This window comes from Eptesicus fuscus, chromosome 23 (assembly GCF_027574615.1).
Source record: "Eptesicus fuscus isolate TK198812 chromosome 23, DD_ASM_mEF_20220401, whole genome shotgun sequence".
Taxonomy (NCBI): Eukaryota; Metazoa; Chordata; class Mammalia; order Chiroptera; family Vespertilionidae; genus Eptesicus; species Eptesicus fuscus.
Window position 1 is genome coordinate 2,080,524 of NC_072495.1, and position 20,182 is coordinate 2,100,705.

Genomic DNA, 20,182 nt, shown 5'->3' on the forward strand with positions numbered 1-20,182 from the left:
CCTTGCTTGGCTTCCCCAAACGGCAGTGCCGGGAGATTTGTGGGGTAGGGAGAGAGACCATTCTAAAAGCGCTGCGTGTACTCATCGCTGACAGGCAGCAGAGCTGGCATCTGGCCAGCAAAACGAGCTTTAGCAGCGCCCAGAAGGGCAGGCAGGCAAACCAGGCTGCAGACTCTCTTCCATTTGTCAAAATCAGACCAGAGAAAATCTACTCCAACAGACATGAAAGGTCTCTCCATTCTTCTGTTCTTTTTCTGTTGCCGCAACGTTTTCCTTCTTTTAATTATCATCTCATGCAGCTTCTCACGTCCTTGCTGAGTCCACCTCCTGTGACTGCAGGGGCGGGCTGCAAATGGCAGGGGGCTGAGGAGCTCAGTCCCCCCACGGCTAACCGTTTCTGTTTCTGAGAGAGACAACGCGTTCCTCACGTCCGGTTTGTTAGCAGCTGTGAGCACAGGGACTGCTGATTTTCTGTTATCCTAGTGATTTCACGAAGTTCAGCTTTCACTTCTTCCATCCTTTCAACATCAACAGAGTCCACAACAAACACAATGTCGTCTGAGCATCTGGTCTATGACTTCCACAGTGGTCTTACTTTCTCCTGACCACCTACATCCCAGAAGTGAAAAGTGACTGTGTTAGAATTTCCCACGGTTACCTTAATTTTTCCGTGTTAAATCCTTTGGTAGGTGTGGTATCTACAAATTCATTGAACGGCAGCCTGTGTAACACAGCTGTTTCCCAGCACAGTCCAAACCAGGAACAACAACGGGATAGGACTGCAGCGAAGGGGGCTGGCAGGTAGAGGTTTGGTCTGACAGTCCGTTCCCCACTTCCAGGTGCAAATAAGTGTTCCAAATGGAATGCTTTCTTCTTTTCCCAGGGAGCCAGCTACAAGACTGCTGACGAACCGGCTGCGTCTCGGCCAGTCTCCAGTGGGACTGGCCAATGTCAAATGCTTGGTGTTTCGTTTTGTACAAGCATGGAGCAAGGTCAGGGAGGAGACAGGCTGACCCAGGGATGGGATTGGGAGAGAATGTGCCACTAAAAGAAAGAGCGCGTCTTCGAAAAGATGGCCAGAGCCAGAGCGGCTCTGCTTGACGTCCCACGTTTGCTGAGGGCCGGCCCCGCTAACTTCCACCTGCGCGAGTTGAGGTCATGTACCCTCCACTGTCACCAGGGGGGCTCTGTGCCTCAGAACCTGGAAAGAGCTGTTATTTATTTTTATTGATTTTAGAGAGAAAGAAAGAAGCGGAGGAGAGAGAGAGAGAGAGAGAGAGAGAGAGAGAGAGAGAGAGAGAAGAGAAGAAGAAGAAGAAGAAGAAGAAGAAGAAGAAGAGGAGGAAGAAGAGGAGGAGGAGGAGGAGGAGGAGAGAGGAAGAGGAAGAGGAGGAGGTGGAGGAGGAGGAGGCATAGGAGGAGGAGAAGAGGAAGAGGAGGTGGAGGAGGAGAAGAGGAGGAGAAGGGGGAGGAGGAGGTGGAGGAGGAGGAGGGGAAGAGGAGGAGGAGGAGGAGAGGAAGAGGAAGAGGAAAAGGAGGAGGAGGAGGCATAGGAGGAGGAGAAGAGGAAGAGGAGGTGGAGGAGGAGAAGAGGAGGAGAAGGGGGAGGAGGAGGTGGAGGAGGAGGAGGGGAAGAGGAGGAGGAGGTGGGGAGGAGGAGGAGGAGAAGGAGAAGAGGAAGAGGAGGCAGCGGAGAACATCAACTTGTCGTTCCACATATTTGTGCACTCATTGGTTGATTCTTGTATGTGCCCTGACTGGGGATTGAACACACAACCTTGGTGTATCAGGATGACACTCCAACCAACTGAACTGCCCGGCAGGGTCTGTGTTTGTTTTGCTAGTCACGCCTCCACCACTGCGCAGGGGCTGCCACCCTGGCGAGTGTTTCCATGGCTACTCCTGACTGACTGCAGACACTCCTTTGGGCCCAGAACAAAGCGGGAGCCCAGCCCTTAGGAAGCCCTGCTAAACGCCTGGGTTTTGATGTTGCCTGGAAGTGAGGGGAGATTACTCAGCCACAACCTCCCAGGGTGAATTCTTTGGGTGGGACACTGATTAAGCTGGGACAGGGTCCTGTTGGTTCCCAGGCGGGGAGTAGGGGAGAGCGGCCCAGGAGCTGTGGCTGGAGGCTTAGTGCACCATGAAGCGTCACACAGATGTTGTGATGCTCCCTGTCCACAGTCCAGCCACTGCACTTCCGCAGCCTCTCCGAGCGCCAGGCGCGCACAGCGGACACCGAGGCTGACTCCCAGCCATCCCACCCCTGCACCGTATGACAGCAACATGACTTAGCAACTCAGCCCTGCTCCAGAATGAGTTCTGATTACTCCAGGTCAGGGGTCAGCTTACTATTAGCCTGTGTGTGTGTGTGTGTGTGTGTGTGTGTGTGTGTGTGTGGGTGTGTGGTTGTAGAGTTCATAGCTAAGCTTGGTTTTGACATGTTTTAAAAGTTGGGGAGAAATTAAAGGAATATTTTGTGACACATGAAAATCATCTGACATTATTAATAGCCATAAACAAAGTGTTACTGAAACATGTCCATGCCCCCGTGCTTATGTCTCACCTGTGGCTGCTTTTGTGCAACAAGGACCGTGTGGACCACGAAGCCTAACATATCCACTACGTGTCCCCTTCCTGAAAACGTTTGGCAACTCCCACTCTCCATCGATCATAGTAACCCCATTTCCTCACTGGGTTTTCCTTATACGAACCCAGACTGGGCTGAGCAGAGCCTGGGCCCCCGGTGACAATAACCGTCCAAGGTGGTTAGGAGCTGCGAATAGGCCCAAGACTTGCACAGAGAGGACTTTGTCTGGTTCTCACTTCACTGCTACACGTGAAAAAATGTGGGACCGAAAGCCCATGGCTGAGAGGGAACCACTCTCAGGATAAGTGACGCGTGGGCAGAGGAGTGACGAGGTGGGCGAACCTGGGCCCTGCAGCCATCGGTGAGACACCGACCAACCAGCGTGATGCCACCCACCTGAAGACTTCCGCCCTGAACACCGGCTCGTTCTCTCTTTTTAAAAAATATATTGTTGTTGATTTCAGAGAGGAAGACAGAGGGAGAGATAGAAGCATCAATGATGAGAGAGAGTCATTGATCAGCTACCTCCTGCACGTCCCCTACTGAGGATCGAGCCCACAACCCAGGCATGTGCCCCAACCGGGAATCGAATCGAAACCTCCTGACACTCAACCACCGAGCCACACTGGCCAGGCACCAATTAGTTTTCTTATTGATTAAGCTGCTTTGGGTTTGGTCTTGTTACTTGCAGCCCAAAGTGTCTCTTAAATCTGGCCACTTGACCTAAAAGTTCTCCTCTCCCCATTCCTTGCCCAGCTGCTCTACTCATCTTTCACGCTTCAGAATGAGAAGGGATGTCCCAGGAAGGTCATCTGGGGCCGCCTAGACTCAACAGTGTCCCTGTGCTGGACACTCTCCCCTTCCAGGGGCCGGGCCTTGGCCTTTTGTGACGCGTGTGGCACGGCCAGTGCCGTGTCTATCCCTGCCTCTCGCAGTCTTCTGGCTCCAGCACGGGCAAGGCCGAGTGTGTCTCCTTCTCTGCTGCATCCTAAGCGCCTACAGCGATGCCTGGCGATTGGGTGCTAACTACGTTGGGAAGCCCACGCATTCCCCAGCTTGCCTGTGGAACACAGTGTCCCGTGAGCTATTATTGGGTGAGACCCCACGACACCCTCACTTTCCTATGCCTGCTGTAGACCCCGTTTTCCTGCTGCAATGTTCCACTCCCGTGTCCTATAGGGACTATCCATCCGATGTAGACAAAATCGTTAGTCAGCATTCCAGGTCGATGTTTAATTAATTTCCCCAAAACAAAGCTCAGTGGTTTTTACTACCGAGCTTCTCAGACCTGTTCCAGTGCAGGGCCCCGGGGGTCCTCATTCCGTGTGGCTAAGAGGGAACTATAACATGCAGCATTTCCCAAACTTAGTTGACAATGGTACCGTTTTTCCTAAGTCAAGTAAGATCTTCCTGGATTCTATAGGTCTTGTGTGTTTCCTAAAGCTTGTGGAAGGCTGGTTAGAGACTTTGGGAAAAGACAAGGCAAAGCATTAAGAGGTCCTCGGATGCCTCCAGCATAAAACAGGCAGCTTACGAAAGCGCTCCCGAACACGGATGCTAGGCACAGAGCCTGGGGCCTCAGGATGAGGAAAGTGAGGCAGAAAGCCAAAAGTGGGGGTGGTGTGAGGGGGTCCCGCACCCACTGCCTAGCTTACCGCACTGTCTGGGGGCACAGGCCGTGCTGACCGAGCCTAAAGGACGTCTGGGCAGATGGGCCCAGAGGGTCCCCTGGCGGCCAAAGCAGGCCCGGCTGGCATCTCTGCTCAGCTGTTCCTCTGAGGCTGGAGCCGAACTCGCCCCAGAAGCTCGGACTGATGGCTCTGGAGACAATTCCTCTGGCGAGGGGGGCACCACAGGGGATGCCACTTTCTGCGGGGTCCCCTCTTGGCTAAGATACCCGCCTCCACACTGTCAGTTTCATGAACTGTGAGCACCGGCGAGGCTGTTACGAAGGTGCTGCCCAGGGAGCCATCGGGGAGGGCGCCAGGCTCGGGGTTCCTCCACGTTTCCTGGACGCAGCCAGTGTGGGTGGGAGTGGAGGAACCCGCCCCCAAATCCAGAGGGAAGGACTCCGTGGCATCCACGTTCCCCCCTTCAAACAGGCGAGACTCGGTGCCAGCCCTCGGGTGACTGCAGAGGGCTCCGTGCCCCGAGGGAAAACCAGGGTGTGCATGCAGCTCTCCTTTCTAGTGACCGTCTCATCCTGGAACCAAAAAAATAAAATAAAAGCGAGAGAGCTGGCAGATTGCGGTGTCGGTGCTTCCCGGAGCCCGGGAGCCGTCTCTGCTTACAGCTGCAGAGGTGGCCTCCGCTGGGAAACAGAGGCCAGTGCCAACTCCCGAGGCCTCTCCGGGCCACGGGCCGTCCTCGGTACTTTCCACCCGAAGTAGTTTGGCTCCCGAGCCCCGGTGAGACCGGAGGACTGTTATCCGTATTTCACAGGGAAGACCTGGGGCCTGAGGAACTGAGCGGCCTGGCCCAAAGACACACCGGAGAGAGGGAAAGCGGGGGGGTTGGCAAGAAGCTCATTGTCCTTCCAAAAGGCCAGCACCTTCCAGAAGGCCGCCAGGCAGGCGTGGTGACAGCAGACAACACCCGCCCTGCCTGCCTCCGGCCTGCCTCCCAGGGCTGCCTGTAGCACGAAGGTTTGTCTCTCCGCAGGCCTGGGGCCTGGTGGCCAAGGGCACGCCTTCCTGACGCTGTGGCTGTGCCACCCAGAGCCAGACACTCGTGGGCCATTGACATGACGCGTGAGCTCACTGGGTTCCCTCAGGACAGAATCCCGCCCCTCCTCCCAGAGCAGAAACATCAGCTCCGGAACCGTGTCTTCAGGCCGGAAAGCAGCTGACACAGCGGGGCTGAGGCCCCGGCGCGGGGGCCAGGGGGGCCAGGGGCTGAGGGTTCAGGCTGCGTGGCCGGCAGAGAAGCTGCCGGGGCAACCCTGCCTGGCCCAGCCACGGTGCGAGGGCCCGGAATGCTCACGAAGCTTTCCTCCTGCTTCTTATATAAGAAGAATATCTGGGAGTCTCAGTCAGAATCTGAGCCGGGTGCCCCCTGCAGAGCACTGGGAAGGCTGGGGGGCCCATGGGTGCGGCTCTCGGGGTCCCTTTGCATGGGGGTCTACGAGGCCCAGGAGGGAAAATTGGGCCTGAGAGAAGATGGAGTGAAAATTAGTTTGATAATTTAAGAACTGCAGGAAGAGAAATTATTTTGAGGCGGCATGAGGCATGGAGCTCACACCGCCTTGGAGAGAAGTCCTGGAGAGCATGCGCTACAGACCAACCAAGCAAAGGGAGAGAGGCTTCCTGAGGGCACTGGGCACAAGGCAGCCATTCCCGCCCTGCGCAGCAGAGGTGGCCCGGGAGGCCTGGGGACTGTGTGAGCCACAGAGGACTTGGGGGTCAGGAGTCAGAGAGATCAGGACCCACGGGACCCACAGAGGGCCTGCGAGCAGGGGGGCCGTGGTCCCGCCATTTTGCAGGAGGATGATAAACTGTCCTGGTCCCAGGCAGCAGCAGAAGCTTCCGAGCCAAGTGCCCTGTGGGAGGACAGGGCTGGGGGGGGGGGGGGTGGGGGGGGGGAGGTGGGCGCGGCCCTGCAGCTTCTGTCAGCACAGGAAGGAGAGCCACCCGGGCCCAGGGCCTGCAGAAACATTGTACTTCCCTGAAGAGACTTCACTGCTCATTTGCTTAGTAAACCCTGTTTAATTGTTTAATATATTTTTATTGATTTCAGAGAGGAAGGGAGAGGGAGAGAGAGATAGAAACATCAAGGATGAGAGAGAGTCATTGATCAGCTGCCTCCTGCACACCCCACACTGGGGACTGAGCCTGCAACCCGGGCACGTGCCCTTGACCGGAATCAAACTGTGACCTCCTGGTTTCTGGGTCGACGCTCAACCACTGAGCCACACCAGCCGGACGGTGAACCCGTTTTAAAGAGCAGAGTTAGCGCTTCTTTCCCCAGGGTCTGGCCATCGCCTCAGCCCATTGGCTGGCTAATTCCTTTGGGTTTCCTCACCGCAAAGGCAGGCTCTCCCCTTTTTGCCCCTCCATCTCCAGGGCAAAGAGCCCAATGACTGTTGTCAAATGAAAGGGCTGGGAGCCTTTGCCCTGACCAATTCCCATGGACCTCAGCCCGGTTAATGCGATTTCCGTGCAATCGGCACCGGCAGCTTCCGGAATGCAGACATCGTGTTCCAAAAGAACACCATCAAGAAAGGAAAAGACGGCCACACAACAGGAACAAATATGTGCAAATCAGACATGTCAGGGACTTGTTTCTGAAACATGTAAATAACTCTTACAACTTAATAAAAAAAAACAAATAGCCCAATTAAAAATGAGCCAACGATCTGAATAGATATTTTTCCAAAGAAATTATACAAATGGCCAATCAGCAGCCATTAGGGAAACGCCAATCAAAACCACATGAGCTAGCATGTGAAGAAATACACTCCTGGTGGGAATGTAACATGGTCCCTTTGAAAAAACAGCCTGGCAATTCCTCAGAAAGTTAAACCCAGCTTCCCGTACACCCCAGAAGTTTCACTCCTAGGAAGACGGCCAAGGCACGCCCGCACAGTGTGTGCCCGGACGTTCAGAGCCTCATTGTCCACACAGCTGAAAAGCGAGCAAAACCTCGCTTCTCCATGAACTGATGAATGAATAGGTGAGACGTGGCCGAGCCAGACCGTGGAGGATCACGCAGCCATGAACAGGGAGCGCTGATGGCCGCTACCATCATTAGCCTTGAGAACGCCGCTCCACGTGAGAGAAGCAGGCCCAGGAGACCACACGTGGCACGATGCCACTCACGGAAACATCCGGAACGCGTCCGTCCACAGACACAGGGAGCGGGTGACTGGCCGTCAGAGGCCAGAGGGGAGGAGGGGCTGAGGAGCTACAGCTAAAGGTACAGGGTGCGCTTTGGGAGGTGAAGAAGTGTTTGAAGCGATGGCGGCGGTGGTTACACAGCTCTGAATGTACTAGAACCCACTGACCGATACGCTTGGCGTAGGGGAGCTGTATGGTAGGTGAAGCACGTCGTACCAAAGCTGGAGAAGGTAAGACAGAACCAGCAAACGGAAGAGCCCGATTCAGACGTCCACAGCTTCCTGACCTCTAACTCTCCAGCCTCTAACTTTGGAAACAAAAGCCTGAGCGTCACCTTATCTGCCGAATCCCCTGCCGCACTGAAAACAGACCCGAGTGTGGAGTAACTACTCAGTACATATTTGTTGAACTGCAAATGATGACGAGGCAAAAGTGAAAACAGGCCAGGTGGCCTCTGGCTGAAATGCAGTGTCGCCAGGCAATACCGTCCTGGCCTCTGGGTGGAACTGCTCACCCACCCTACTCCGTCTGACCACACCGGTCAGGGCCCTGCTGCTGAGGAGCCCGAGGCCCAGGAGCCCCGCGGCCTGCCTGAGGCTGCGGGGGGAGTGGCCGCGGACAGTAGTCAGAGTGGCTGTGCTTGGGGAGGGGTCCTGAGACGGGGAGGGGTCCTGAGACCGGCATCTAACGAGCAGCACGCCCTAAAGCTCGCTGTGCGTCCTCTTCCGGCTTTCCCCTGGAGCAGCGCTGCACCCTGCCCTCCCAGTCCTTCCACCCTGCCCTCCCAGTCCTTCCACCCTGCCCTCCCAGTCCTTCCACCCAGCCCTCCCAGTCCTTCCACCCTGCCCTCCCAGTCCTTCCACCCTGCCCTCCCAGTCCTTCCACCCAGCCCTCCCAGTCCTTCCACCCTGCCCTCCCAGTCCTTCCACCCTGCCCTCCCAGTCCTTCCACCCTGCCCTCCCAGTCCTTCCACCCTGCCCTCCCAGTCCTTCCTGTGCAGACAGGACGCGCTAATGGCCTTCAAACTGTGCGTGCGGGGCTCCTCCTTCCCTCCGGAGGCACTGCACCAGCTCGCGTGGCTTGACCCTCAGACCTCCGCTTCTCCGCCTTTGCTCAGCGTGGACCAGCCGCGAAGCCGTCGCTGTGTCCTGAACCCGCAGGCCAGTGAGGCGTTCCCCAGCCACCTCTTTCCTTTGTCCTTTCCTACCCCTTTCCCTGCTTCATTTTTCTCCTTACTGCTCATGCCTGGTGTCACACACACACACACACACACACACAGACACACACACATACAGACACACACACACACAGAGAGACACACACACACACACAGAGACACACACACACACACACACACACACATGATTATTGCTCATATTCTTCATGACGTAAGGATTCTGGTTTGTTTTAGTTCACAGTTTATGTCCAGGGCCCAGAATAGGGCCTTGTCCACAGCAGGCACTAAACACATCTTTGTTCAATGAATGAATGAATGAACCAAGGTGGAAGCCCTGGCACAGACCCAGCCCTTGAGGGGGCTGTGGAGGCCACAGTGGGGAGCGGTGGCCAGGAGTCCCCCGTGCTCCAGGGCGACCCCTGGAGGAGGCAGTTTGACTTCGACTCTGCAGGAGAGGATGGGCAGTGGGCAGTGCCTCGCCCCCTGTGGTCCCAGGTCACGGCCAAGGTGAGGTCTACGCAGCTGCTTCTGCTGGCATTGGGTGGCAGTGAGGAGTATAACACGTGAGATACAGGGGTGCTGGCAGCTGCCCATGAGCAGCAGACACAACAGGAAGTCTTTGCAGAGCCGGGTGGGGCTCTCCCCATTTTGCATGGCAGGGAAGGTGATGGGCTATGTATGAGAGCCTGGCCTGGCAGCCCCTCGCCCTGACTATGACCACGCGTTGCCAACATCCAGCACTGTGTGGGCTGAGGGTGGGGCTCCTGAGAGCCGTGTCCTCCTGACCCAGGACGCTGGAGGTGAGCCAGCCTCGGGCTCCTCAGAGCGGCAGGAGGTCAGGCAGGGGGTGCAGGCAGGTGATAAGCAGGGAAGGCTGCTGAGCTGGCAGCACAGGGATCTGCAGAGAAGGGGGAGCGCAGGCCACATGCTGTGATGGAGGCAAGCTGCTCTCCAAGGTGAAGTGCAGAACAGAGGGGAGCCGAAACCGGTTTGGCTCAGTGGATAGAGCGTCGGCCTGCGGACTGAAGGGTCCCAGGTTCGATTCCGGTCAAGGGCATGTACCTTGGTTGCAGGCACATCCCCAGTGGGGGGTGTGCAAGAGGCAGCTGATCGATGTTTCTTTCTCATCGATGTTTCTAACTCTCTGTCCCTCTCTCTTCCTCTCTGTAAAAAATCAATAAAATATATTTTAAAAAAACAGAGGGGAGGCATGAGGCTGTGCGAACATTACCAGGAGGTGGGTGTCCAGAGCAAAGGCAGCAGGGGGGGAGGGGAAGGCCACCTGGCAGAGGTCTCCGACGGCAGCTCGTGCTTGCCTCAGCCAGCCTCAGGCAGCCGCAGACCCGAGCAGCGCACAGACGAAAGCCCTGGGTTCAAACAGGCCAAGGCCTCTGCCGAGGCCACAGCCAGCACAGACACAGCAGACCGGGACACATGTTTCTCTAACTCCAAACCCGTAATTCTCCACAGGAACCGAGGGGGCCTTCTGGAAACTTGGGGGACATTTTTACCTGCACATATAGTAATGCCCAGGCATGTATGGATTGGAATACATTTTATTATGCTATTTTATTTTAATTTATCCTTGATGTTACATTTAGGACATTGTGTGTGTGTGTGTGAATGTGCATGTTTGTTTATTTTTATTGTTTAAGGTATTACAAATAGTAGTACATATGTCTCTTTTTTCCCCATTGACCTTCCCCCAGCCTCCCCTAGCCCCGGCACATGCCCTCACCCCCCTCCCAGTGTCTTGTGTCCATTGGTTATGCTTATATGCATGCATACAAGTCCTTTGGTTGATCTCGTACCACCAACCCCCAACACTCCCCAGCCTTCCCGCTGTGATTTGACAGTCTGTTCGATGCTTCTCTGCCTCTGTATCTATCTCTTTATTCATCTGGTTATAATGTTCTTTATTATCCATAAATGACTGAGATCATGTGGTATTTTTCTTTCTCTGACTGGCTTATTTCACTTAGTATAATGCTCTCCAGGTCCATCTATGCTGCTGCAAATGGTAAGAATTCCTTCTTTTTTATAGCGGCGTAGTATTCCATTGTGTATCAGGTGTCCTCCCGCGGGCCACATGCAGGTGTTTTTGCCGTTTTGTTTTTTTACTTCAAAATAAGATATGTGCAGTGTGCATAGAAATTTGTCCTTTCCCCATTTTTTGATTGGATTGTTTATCTTCCTTTTGTTAAGTTGTATGAGTTTCCTGAAAATGTTGGAGATTAAACCCTCATCGGTGATAACATATGCAAATATGTTCTCCCATGCAGTGGGCTTGTTGTTTTGTTGATGGTTTCTTTTGCTGTGCAGAAGCTTTTTATTTTGATGTGGTCCCATTTGTTTATTTTCTCCTTAGTCTCTCTTGCCCTAGGATCTGTGTCTGTAAAGATATTGCTACGGCATGTGTCTGCAATTTTTCTGCCTATGGAGTCTTGTAGGATTTTTATGGTTTCCCGTCTTACATTCAAGTCCTTTAGCCATTTTGAGTTTGTTTTTGTGTGTGGTGTAAGTTGGTGATCTAGTTTCATATTTTTGCCTGTATCTGACCAAATTTCCCAGCACCATTTATTAAAGAGGCTGTTTTGGCACCATTGTATGCTTTTGCCTCCTTTGTCAAATATTAATTGAGTATAATAGCTTGGGTCAACTTCTGGGTCCTCTATTCTGTTCCATTGGTCTATATGTCTGTTCTTGTGCCAGTACCAGGCAGTTTTGAGAACCGTGGCTTGGTAATATAGTTTGATGTCTGGTATTGTGATCCCTCCAACTTTGTTCTTCTTTCTCAGGATAGCTGTGGCAATTCGGGGTCTTTTTTTTATTCCAGATGAATTTTTGGAGAGTTTGTTCTAGATCTTTGAAATATGCCATTGGTATTTTAATAGGTATTGCATTGAATCTGTAGATTGCTTTAGGTAGTATGGACATTTTAATGATGTTGATTCTACCAATCCATGAACATGGTATGTTCTTCCATTTGTTTATGTCTTCCTCTATCTCTTTTTTCAATGTCCTGTAGTTTTCCGAGTACAGGTCTTTTACATCCTTGGTTAAGTTTATTCCTAGGTATCTTTTTTTTTTTCTTTTTTTTTTTTGTGTGTGTGCAATGGTAAATGGGATTTTTTTTTTCATTTCTCTTTCTGTGAGTTCATTATTGGTGTATAAAAAGACCATAGATTTCTGGGTGTTAATTTTGTATCCTACTACATTGCAGAATTCATTTATTAGGTCTAGTAGTTTTTTGATGGAGTTTTTGGGGTTTTCTATGTATAGTATCATGTCATCTTCATATAAGGACAGTTTTACTTCTTCTTTTCCAATTTGGATGCCTTTTATTTCTTCTTCTTGTCTGATCGCTATGGCTAGTACTTCTAGTACTATGTTGAACAGGAGTGGTGAAAGTGGGCATCCTTGTCTTGTTCCTGTTCTTAGGGTAAATGGGTTTAGTTTTTGCCCATTGAGTATGATGTTGGCTGTAGGTTTGTCATATAGGGCTTTTATTATGTTGAAGTATGATCCCTCTATTCCCACTTTGCTGAGAGTTTTTATCAAGAAAGGGTGTTGGATTTTGTCAAATGCTTTTTCTGGATCAATTGATATGATTATGTGATTTTTGTCTCTCAGTTTGTTTATATGATGTATCACATTTATTGATTTGTGGATATTGTACCATCCTTGCATCCCTGGAATAAATCCCACTTGGTTATGGTGTATGATCTTTCTAATGTATTGCTGAATCCGATTTGCTAGAATGTTGTTGAGGATTTTAGCATCTATGTTCATCAAGGATATTGGCCTGTAGTTCTCGTTTTTTGTGGTGTCTTTATTTGGTTTTGGAATTAGGGTAATGCTGGCTTCATGGAAAGAGCTTAGAAGTGTGCCTTCCTCTTGAATTTTTTGGAATAGTCTGAAGAGGATAGGTTTTAGTTCTTCTTTGAATGCTTGGTAGAACTCCCCTGTAAAGCCATCTGGACCAGGGCTTTTGTTTGCTGAAAGATTTTTGATCACTGTTTCAATTTCTTCAGTAATTATTGGCCTATTCAGGTTTTTTGATTCTTCTTAGTTGAGTTTTGGGAGCTTGTATTTTTCTAAAAATATGTCCATTTCATCTAGGTTGTCCATTTTGTTGAAATAGAGTTGTTCATAGTATTTTTTCATAATTGCTTGTATTTCTGTGGGATCGGTTGTTATTTCACCTCTTTCATTTCTGATTTTGTTTATTTGGGTCCTCTCTCTCTCTTTGCTTCTTGGTGAGCCTGGCTAAAGGTTCATCAATCTTGTTTATCCTTTCAAAGAACCAGCTCTTGGTTTTGTTTATCTTTTTTTTTTGGTGTGTTTTGTTTGTTTGTTTGTTTGTTTTTTTTTTTGGCCTCTATGTCAGTTATCTCTGCTCTGATCTTTATTATTTCCTTCCTTCTGCTTAAGCTGGGCTTTTCTTGTTGCTCTCTTTCTAACTCTTTGAGTTGTAGGGTTAGATAATTTATTACCATTGTTTCTTGGTTTTTTATGTATTTGGGTGCTCATGTATTGGGTGCGTATTATTGTGTGTTTTTAAGTCATGTGTGCAGAAAGGTTATAGTACCTCTGAATTTCATTTTAGGATAGAAAAGTGGGCTTTTTCAAGATACTTGTTATAAAATGGATTGGACTGAGTTGAGAAAACTCTCACCATACAAGACCAGAAAGGGCAAGAGCCGTCACACTTGCTCTGGCCAAACCTCCTGGACCCTTCCTCTGGGGCTGAGAGCCGAGAGAGGGGCCTGGAGCGGGGGGTAGGGGAGAAAGGGAGGCCTGAGGCTGGGGTGTGGATGGATGCAGGAAGGGGCAGGGTGGGAGCTCTGGCTGTCATTACCACTGCCAGCCTTTCTGAGGTCTATTCCTGACCAGACAGCCCGCACCCCACGCACCACCTCAATATAAACAACACCATGGAGTGTGTGGGCCAGCTGCCGGATCATGTGCTTTGGGGTCCTTTCCGGGTTCAGTGGGAACCTCAGGGTGACCCCATCCTCTGGCAGCTGACAGGGTCTATAGGAACAGACACGCACAGAGGCCCCCATGAGCCAGTGTGTGCACGCTGCGCCGTCAGCATCCAGGATTTGGAGTTAGCGGATACTGTAGGTTGTCCCTACATTTCTATCTAGAACTATCTTGCTCAAAACTTGGCTCAGACATCACCTCCCCTGGGAAGTCTTCCCTGACTCCTGGCCGCTCGCCTGTTCACACTGCCCTCTGAGCTAGAGAACTCTGCACACTGGCTTCGATCCTTACACAGCCCCTCTCCTTTGTTAGACCCCGAAACCTAGAAGAGGGGAAGCCTCAAACACTGTACCAGACACACACAGGACAGACTCCAAGGCCAATCCTGGCTCCACCACCAACCAGCTCTGTGGCCTTCGGTAAGTCCCACCTCCTCCCCAGGCCTGTTTCCTCATCTGTAAACTGAATGCACAGGATCTGACTCAGGATCCTTTCTGGTCTGATGCTCAGGATGTGAGCTGGGGTGGCCCGACCCTCCCTGCACACTGAGCAGGATCCCGGACTCCAGGTGGGTAGTGTGCAGGTGCTGTGGTTGCCACGGTGACACTCAGCACCATGCCCTCACAGGTCCCCCTCGCTGGGGTCCCAGGCCAGGCAGCTTTCAGCATCAATGGGCTGCTTTCTCCTGAACAGCCAGCTGGGCCTTGTTAGCTGTATCGTCTTCTATGACGAGGCCCAGGGCCGCTGCCCCGTCTGGCAGAAGCAGGCGGCCTAGATCCCGCTGCGGGCCAGGGAGGGGCCTGCTATAGGGAATGGCTCCAGGAAGAGCCCGAGGCAGGTCCCCTCAGGGGGAGCCCGGGCCTGGGGAGGCCTGTGAGGGCTCTGTTCCAGCCGGGCCAGGGACAGGGCTCAGTGCGCGGTGTCAGGCCTATTTCGTGTTGTTACCTCGAAATGCTTCTTCGCAGCTGCACACAGCCAGGGAGGAGGGGTCTGTGGGCGCTGCACCTGCCAACCCAGCCAGCGAGACCGCCCTGCTGCTGACACTGCATTTCACCCAGTCACTGGGCACCGCCCGCTGCTTCCACTCCAGACAGGGCCTCCGCCGTGCCCTCAGAGGCAGGGCAGCTCTGCCCGCTGCAGTGCCCGCCTGGCCGCGCCCAGGCCTGGCAGGCGGTGGGCAGGCCAGACCGCACAGGCTGACCTTCCTTCCTCTTCTGCGTAAATAGGATGTCTGACAGGCACGGCCTCCAGCGCACTTGGCGCTGAGGCGCTTATGTCCCAATGGGGCCAAAGAGACCTCCCTCTGTAGTTAGCATGCGAGCTTCTCACCGGGCTGGCCAAACACAGGTTTTGGGAACAACCCCTGGTGAGCAGATATGGCAGCCACACTGCCCGAGGGAGGGCCAGGCCTCATGGGAGGGAAGGCTGATGCCCTGATGGCAGGAAGGGAGGGGCAAATGGCTCCGCTCACCAGCTGGTGCCCTGGGGAGCGGAAGGGCCCTGGCCTGTGACAGCCCCTCTGGGCTGCATCACCACGGGCAACTCACAGAGGAACACAGCGCAGCTCCCGCTTTCTCTGTGGGCACAGCCAGGCTCACCTGGGAAATGTCCCCTCCCCCCCACCTCCCGGGCCTAGAGCGCCCTTAGCCAGGGTCTCCGGCCTCCTCCTTGGGGACTGGGGTAGGTGAGGGGCGAGAAGCAGCACTGACGGCAGGTGAGGCTCAGGACTCCGCCCCTCCTAAATGTTCCGGGAGGAGCAGGAGGTAGTTACTGTGCTGCAGGGGCTGTGCGGGGAGCGGGAGCTGCAGCGGGGGTGGGGACGCGGGGCCCAGGCCTTTCTCCATCTTTCCTTTTTTAAGGGAAACACACTTAAGGGCTTAGATTTAATTAGGCTGCGGAGACAGATGATCCTGGGTTTGTGTGGCGGGGAGGGTTCCGGGCGCCTTTCTCCCCAGTCCTGCTAGTCCCGCTGCAGCCTTGGCGGGAAGGGGTGGAGGGGGAGGCAGCGAGCAGGCACCGCCTCTGACTCTGGCGCCCACATAGCCAGGGATCAGGCTCAAGGAGGCTCGTGTGGCACGGAAGGGACCTCAGAACCCCATACACTCTGGTTCTCAAACTGTGCTCCCCGGAACATGACCCTCAGGGGACATGGTTGGGTTTGGGGGGGAGGACAGGAGCCTCCAAGTCCCTGATGTCCTGCTTGGACCAGAGTGGCTCTGTTCTCACCGGTTGGGATCCAGTGAGTGATTTTATTCGAACAAAAGGTTTAACCACTAACAGGAAGTTTGGAGACCACTGACCTGTCAGACATCCTGTCCTCTGCGCCCCCCCTCCCCGTCCCCCCCCTCCACCGCCATCTCACTTTAAGGCGAGGCCTCCGGGACTCTCCGAGGGAGAAGAGCTTGTCTCGGCTCACACCGCAGACGAAGGACCACGCTAGGACTTGAGCCAAGGTGTCTTGGAACAGGTGTAGGCCTCTCGCTCTTAGGAGAAGCCCAGGCGGGAGGCTGAGTGCAAAGGAGGGAGGCTGACAACCAGGAAGGGAGAAGTCCTGACGGTAAAGGGGCTAAAGGCACCTCATCTGTGGCCCCAGAGCAGCAGCGCCCCGAGGACGTGAGCACACCCGTACCTCCCTGAGCCAGAGCCATACGGGAGGAGGGGAGCGTCAGTCCAGGCAGCCAGGGACGCCACTCACAGAAGAAATGGCCTGGAACCAGAATAAGAAAGTGAAGTCTGGGCCTGGGAGCACTGGCTGGCGAAGAAGGCGGAGGAAAAGCGTCTGGTGTTGGTGCGAAGCCCGGTCCCAGGCCCGCGGCCTCCGTTTGGTGACCCGTCCTGACCGCTCGGAGGTGTCTGGTCCTCACCCTCCTCACCCTCCTCACCGAGCTGCTGTTTCAGGGCCTCCGACCCCTAACGGGCAGGTGTCGGCTCTGGCTGCCCAGCCGCCCGGCCGCCCGTGTTCACATTCGCTCTGGAAATAAGGAGAGGCAGGCACAGCAGCTCCTGGCGGGGTGCCGGCTCCGATGGCTGGAGCATGAGGCCAAGGTCTCAAGTTTGAGCGCACGTGGCTTTGTGGGCTCGTAGTGACAGGACGTGGCCGGACTAGGAGCTACATCCTCTGGGAGAACAAACGTGCTAAGAGCCTCCCGCAGAACACTGCTCCCACGCAGGGCGCTGCTGAGCTGGGCGTCCAAAGTGACACTGCCCAGAAACATCTTTTTGTAAATTGATTTCAGAGAGGAAGGGAGAGGGAGAGAGAGAGACATCAATGATGAGAGAGAATCATCGACCGGCTGCCTCCTGCATGTCCCACACTTGGTATCAAGCTCGCAACCTGGGCATGTGTCCTGACTTGGATCGAACCCGGGACCCTTCAGTCCACAGGCTGACGCTCTATCTACTGAGCCACACCAGCCGGGGCCCACAAACATCTTAACACACGCTCAGCAGTGAGCATTTTATCCAGGACGCCAGCAGCACCCAGTGCAGCCACTCGCACGCCGGGGTGGGGGTTCAGGGGGTCTGCCTGGAGGCCCCCAGACTTTGGCCCTGGCTGCTGCATTTGGGGGCGGAGTGAGCGAAGAGGAGGCAGGCACTGGCTGTCAGTCTTTCCCGAGCTGCTTGCACAGCTCTCCTGCCAACGTAAATCTCCTCCCAGTCCTTCACACAACATTCATCTTCCTTTTTGCCTGAAATTGACTAAAAAACATTTTAATGACAATAAGAGACACCAAGAGCAAACACAGGGGAAGCCCATTCAACACTCATGTACTCATTCAGTCAGTGGCTGTGTGTCCGGTACAGCCATGCCCCGAGGTGTGATGGAGACACCGGGGAACAAGGCGCTCCCCTGCCTTCAAGCAGTTTGTCCTGGTTGGGGGGGCGGGGGGGGGGGGAGGCTGCTACCACAAGGCAGAGGCACGGGAGCTCTAAGCTGGGCAGAACGTGGTTTATTTACAGAAGGTAAACTATGTGGTAACGCAGGAGAAATCCATCCGTCTGACAGGGAGGACCCGGGCGGCTTGCAGAGAGCAGTGACGTGCTCTGGGTCTCGAGTAGAGTAGAATGTCCTCGGGAAAGATACAGGACGGGCATCCGGGATTGCGAAAGGAGCGAACTAATTCTGCCCCCACAGGAAGAGTACGGGGTTCAATAAAACTAGAAAAGGGGGCTCAGGGGGTGGGGTGGGGTAGAGGAAGCTGGTGGAAGGGGAATGGCTTATAATCAGATCATGGAAGGGCTAATGTGTGCCAAGGATTGTGAACTTTATAAACACGAGAAACCCTATGAAGCTCTTGAGTTGTGACCAACAGCGGCCAGGTCAGGACGTTAGGAAGAAAGCACGCGTTCAGCGCGAGGATAAACTCAAGCATGAGCGTGGGAGGCAGGCCGAGGGCTCTGGCCGGGCGGCAGGGCAGAAGCAATGGGACTCGGTTCTGCAGAACCGTGTGTTCTCCCAGCACCTGCGGCCGCACATTCCCTGGCCCTGTTCCTGCGAGTGGGAAAGCCGCCCACCACGTCCACCCTGACCCTGACCCACCACATCCACCTGGCTCACTTCAGAGCGACCTGTGAGGGCGTCTCCCGGCCCACCCGGGCCTCTGCTCCGTGCTGCCCACCCGCAGGGGCGTTCTCCCATCTGGGACTCAGCTCGGCTGTTATCAACCACCTGGGGACTTAGCCTCCACGTCAGACTGCCAAGTCCTGCCGAGTAGCCCTTTGACCCTCTGCATCTCTGTATTCTCAGGACGTGGTCCAGCCGGTTATGCAGAAAGGCTCTGTGGTGGGAAGGAATGCCCTGAAGTGCTCTCTGTGCACGGAATGTCTCTCTTTCTTGCATCCCCACACACATAAGCACACTCCATGTTGGTAAATGTATGGCCCAGTCCCATGTCCAATGCCTCTCCCCCATTGCACTCTAAGCCCCATCACCCTATTTCTAGGGTAAATTATCCTGACTAGCCTCTTTCAACCCCACTAAAATATGCTAAATGATCTTCAGTTTGCATGGAAGACTCCATATTGGGTTACCTGGACTGACATGTAATCTGTCTGCTGATATCAAAATGCTGCTGCTCACTCTGACACCATTAGAAGCCTGACGGAGCATCGAGGACTCCGAGGCTTGCTGAACACTCGTCTCTCTGCCCAATAAATGCCTTCCCCCCAGGCACTAGTTATAAGGCCCCCATTTCCTGCCTCCTTCCTGGCTCGGCAGCCCAGGGACCCAGTAAATGCTTTGAGGAGGGTTCACCCCCAGTTTAGGTACCTTCCTAAAAAGTACCTTTATGTACCTGTGTCTTTTATATGTGAATCACAAACGTCTAACTTCCATTTGGGGGAAGGATGGAATAGTTGTGTCAGATGAATACTTCTGCTGGAAACGCAAGAAATGCTAGATCGGATATTCACCTGTTTTACGACATCATAGACCTGCTGGAACGAGGATCAGAGAGATGCGATTTCAGAGAGGAAGCGAGAAGAGGCGAGCTGCTGTGCGGCAGCTTCTCCTGACATGAGGGCTTTGCCGTTCTGGGCACAGGCTGAGAGGCTGGGCCCCCACACTTGGCACCAGCTGGGCTGCTGCTGGGGATGAGGAAGCCCCCCAGCTCCTGGCAGTCTTGGGACTAGAAGGAGAAAGTTAGAGGCTTCAGGGACCTCAAAGGCATGGCAGGTTTCCCCTGAGGCCACCCACAGAACTAATGGAGCAGAGGGCACAGCAACAACACCCCAGGCAGAAGCCTCGGAAGCAGAAAGCTGTCCCGCAGCCTTAAGATACTTAAAGATGAGGCACACCACACCAGGCTCTCCCTGCGCCACTCCCTGGGAGAGGGATCCGAGGTAGACTACGGCTTATCAAAACACAACCCAGCTTGGATGGCGTCTGTCTTTAATGGAATTAAGGTCTTCTTTTCACTCTGCCCAGCAGAGAGTAAGTCCTCGCCTGAAGATCACAGCATCCACATTGGTGGGAGAAAATAGGTTTGCAGTTGTGAGCACATGACATTGCTTCTGTGTTATTTATTAAGTACTAGAGGCCCGGTGCACGAAATTCATGCGGGGGGGGGGGGCGGTCCCCTCTGCCCAGCCTGCACCCTCTCCAATCTGGAACATCCCTCTCACAATCCAGGACCGCTGGCTCCTAACTGCTCACCTGCCTGCCTGCCTGCCTGCCTGATCACCTCTAACCACCTCTGCCTGCCAGCCTAATCACCCCCAGCCGCCCTCCCCCCCCCGCCCCCGCCAGCCTGGTTGCCCTACACAGCCTGTTGTTCAATCATTTGGTCATCCCTCACTAACCCCCCTGCGGGCCTTGTTGCCCCATGCAGCCTGCTGTTCAGTCATTTGGTCGTCCCTCGCTAACCCCCCTGCCGACCTTGTCAACCCACACAGCCTGCTGTTGGTAGTTACTGTTACTGTAATGGTGTCCCAGACAATTTGCATATTCCTCTATTATTAGTATAGATTATATAATTTACCATTATTTACCATGTGAACAACTGTAAGCCTGCTTTTGCCCACCCTGTACAGACTATATGATGTGTGGCATTCAATAAAAAAATTATCAGGCACACCCAGAGATAAAGCGAC

General features: G+C 53.8%; 1 protein-coding gene and 1 pseudogene across 1 annotated transcript in view; both read right to left on the reverse strand.

Annotated features, from left to right (window-relative positions):
* Positions 1-20,182, reverse strand: part of GRIK4 (glutamate ionotropic receptor kainate type subunit 4) — a 204,195-nt gene that overhangs the window by 153,983 nt on the left and 30,030 nt on the right. The window lies entirely within an intron of this gene.
* LOC103301967 (ADP-ribosylation factor-like protein 4A) lies at positions 63-3,910 on the reverse strand (annotated as a pseudogene).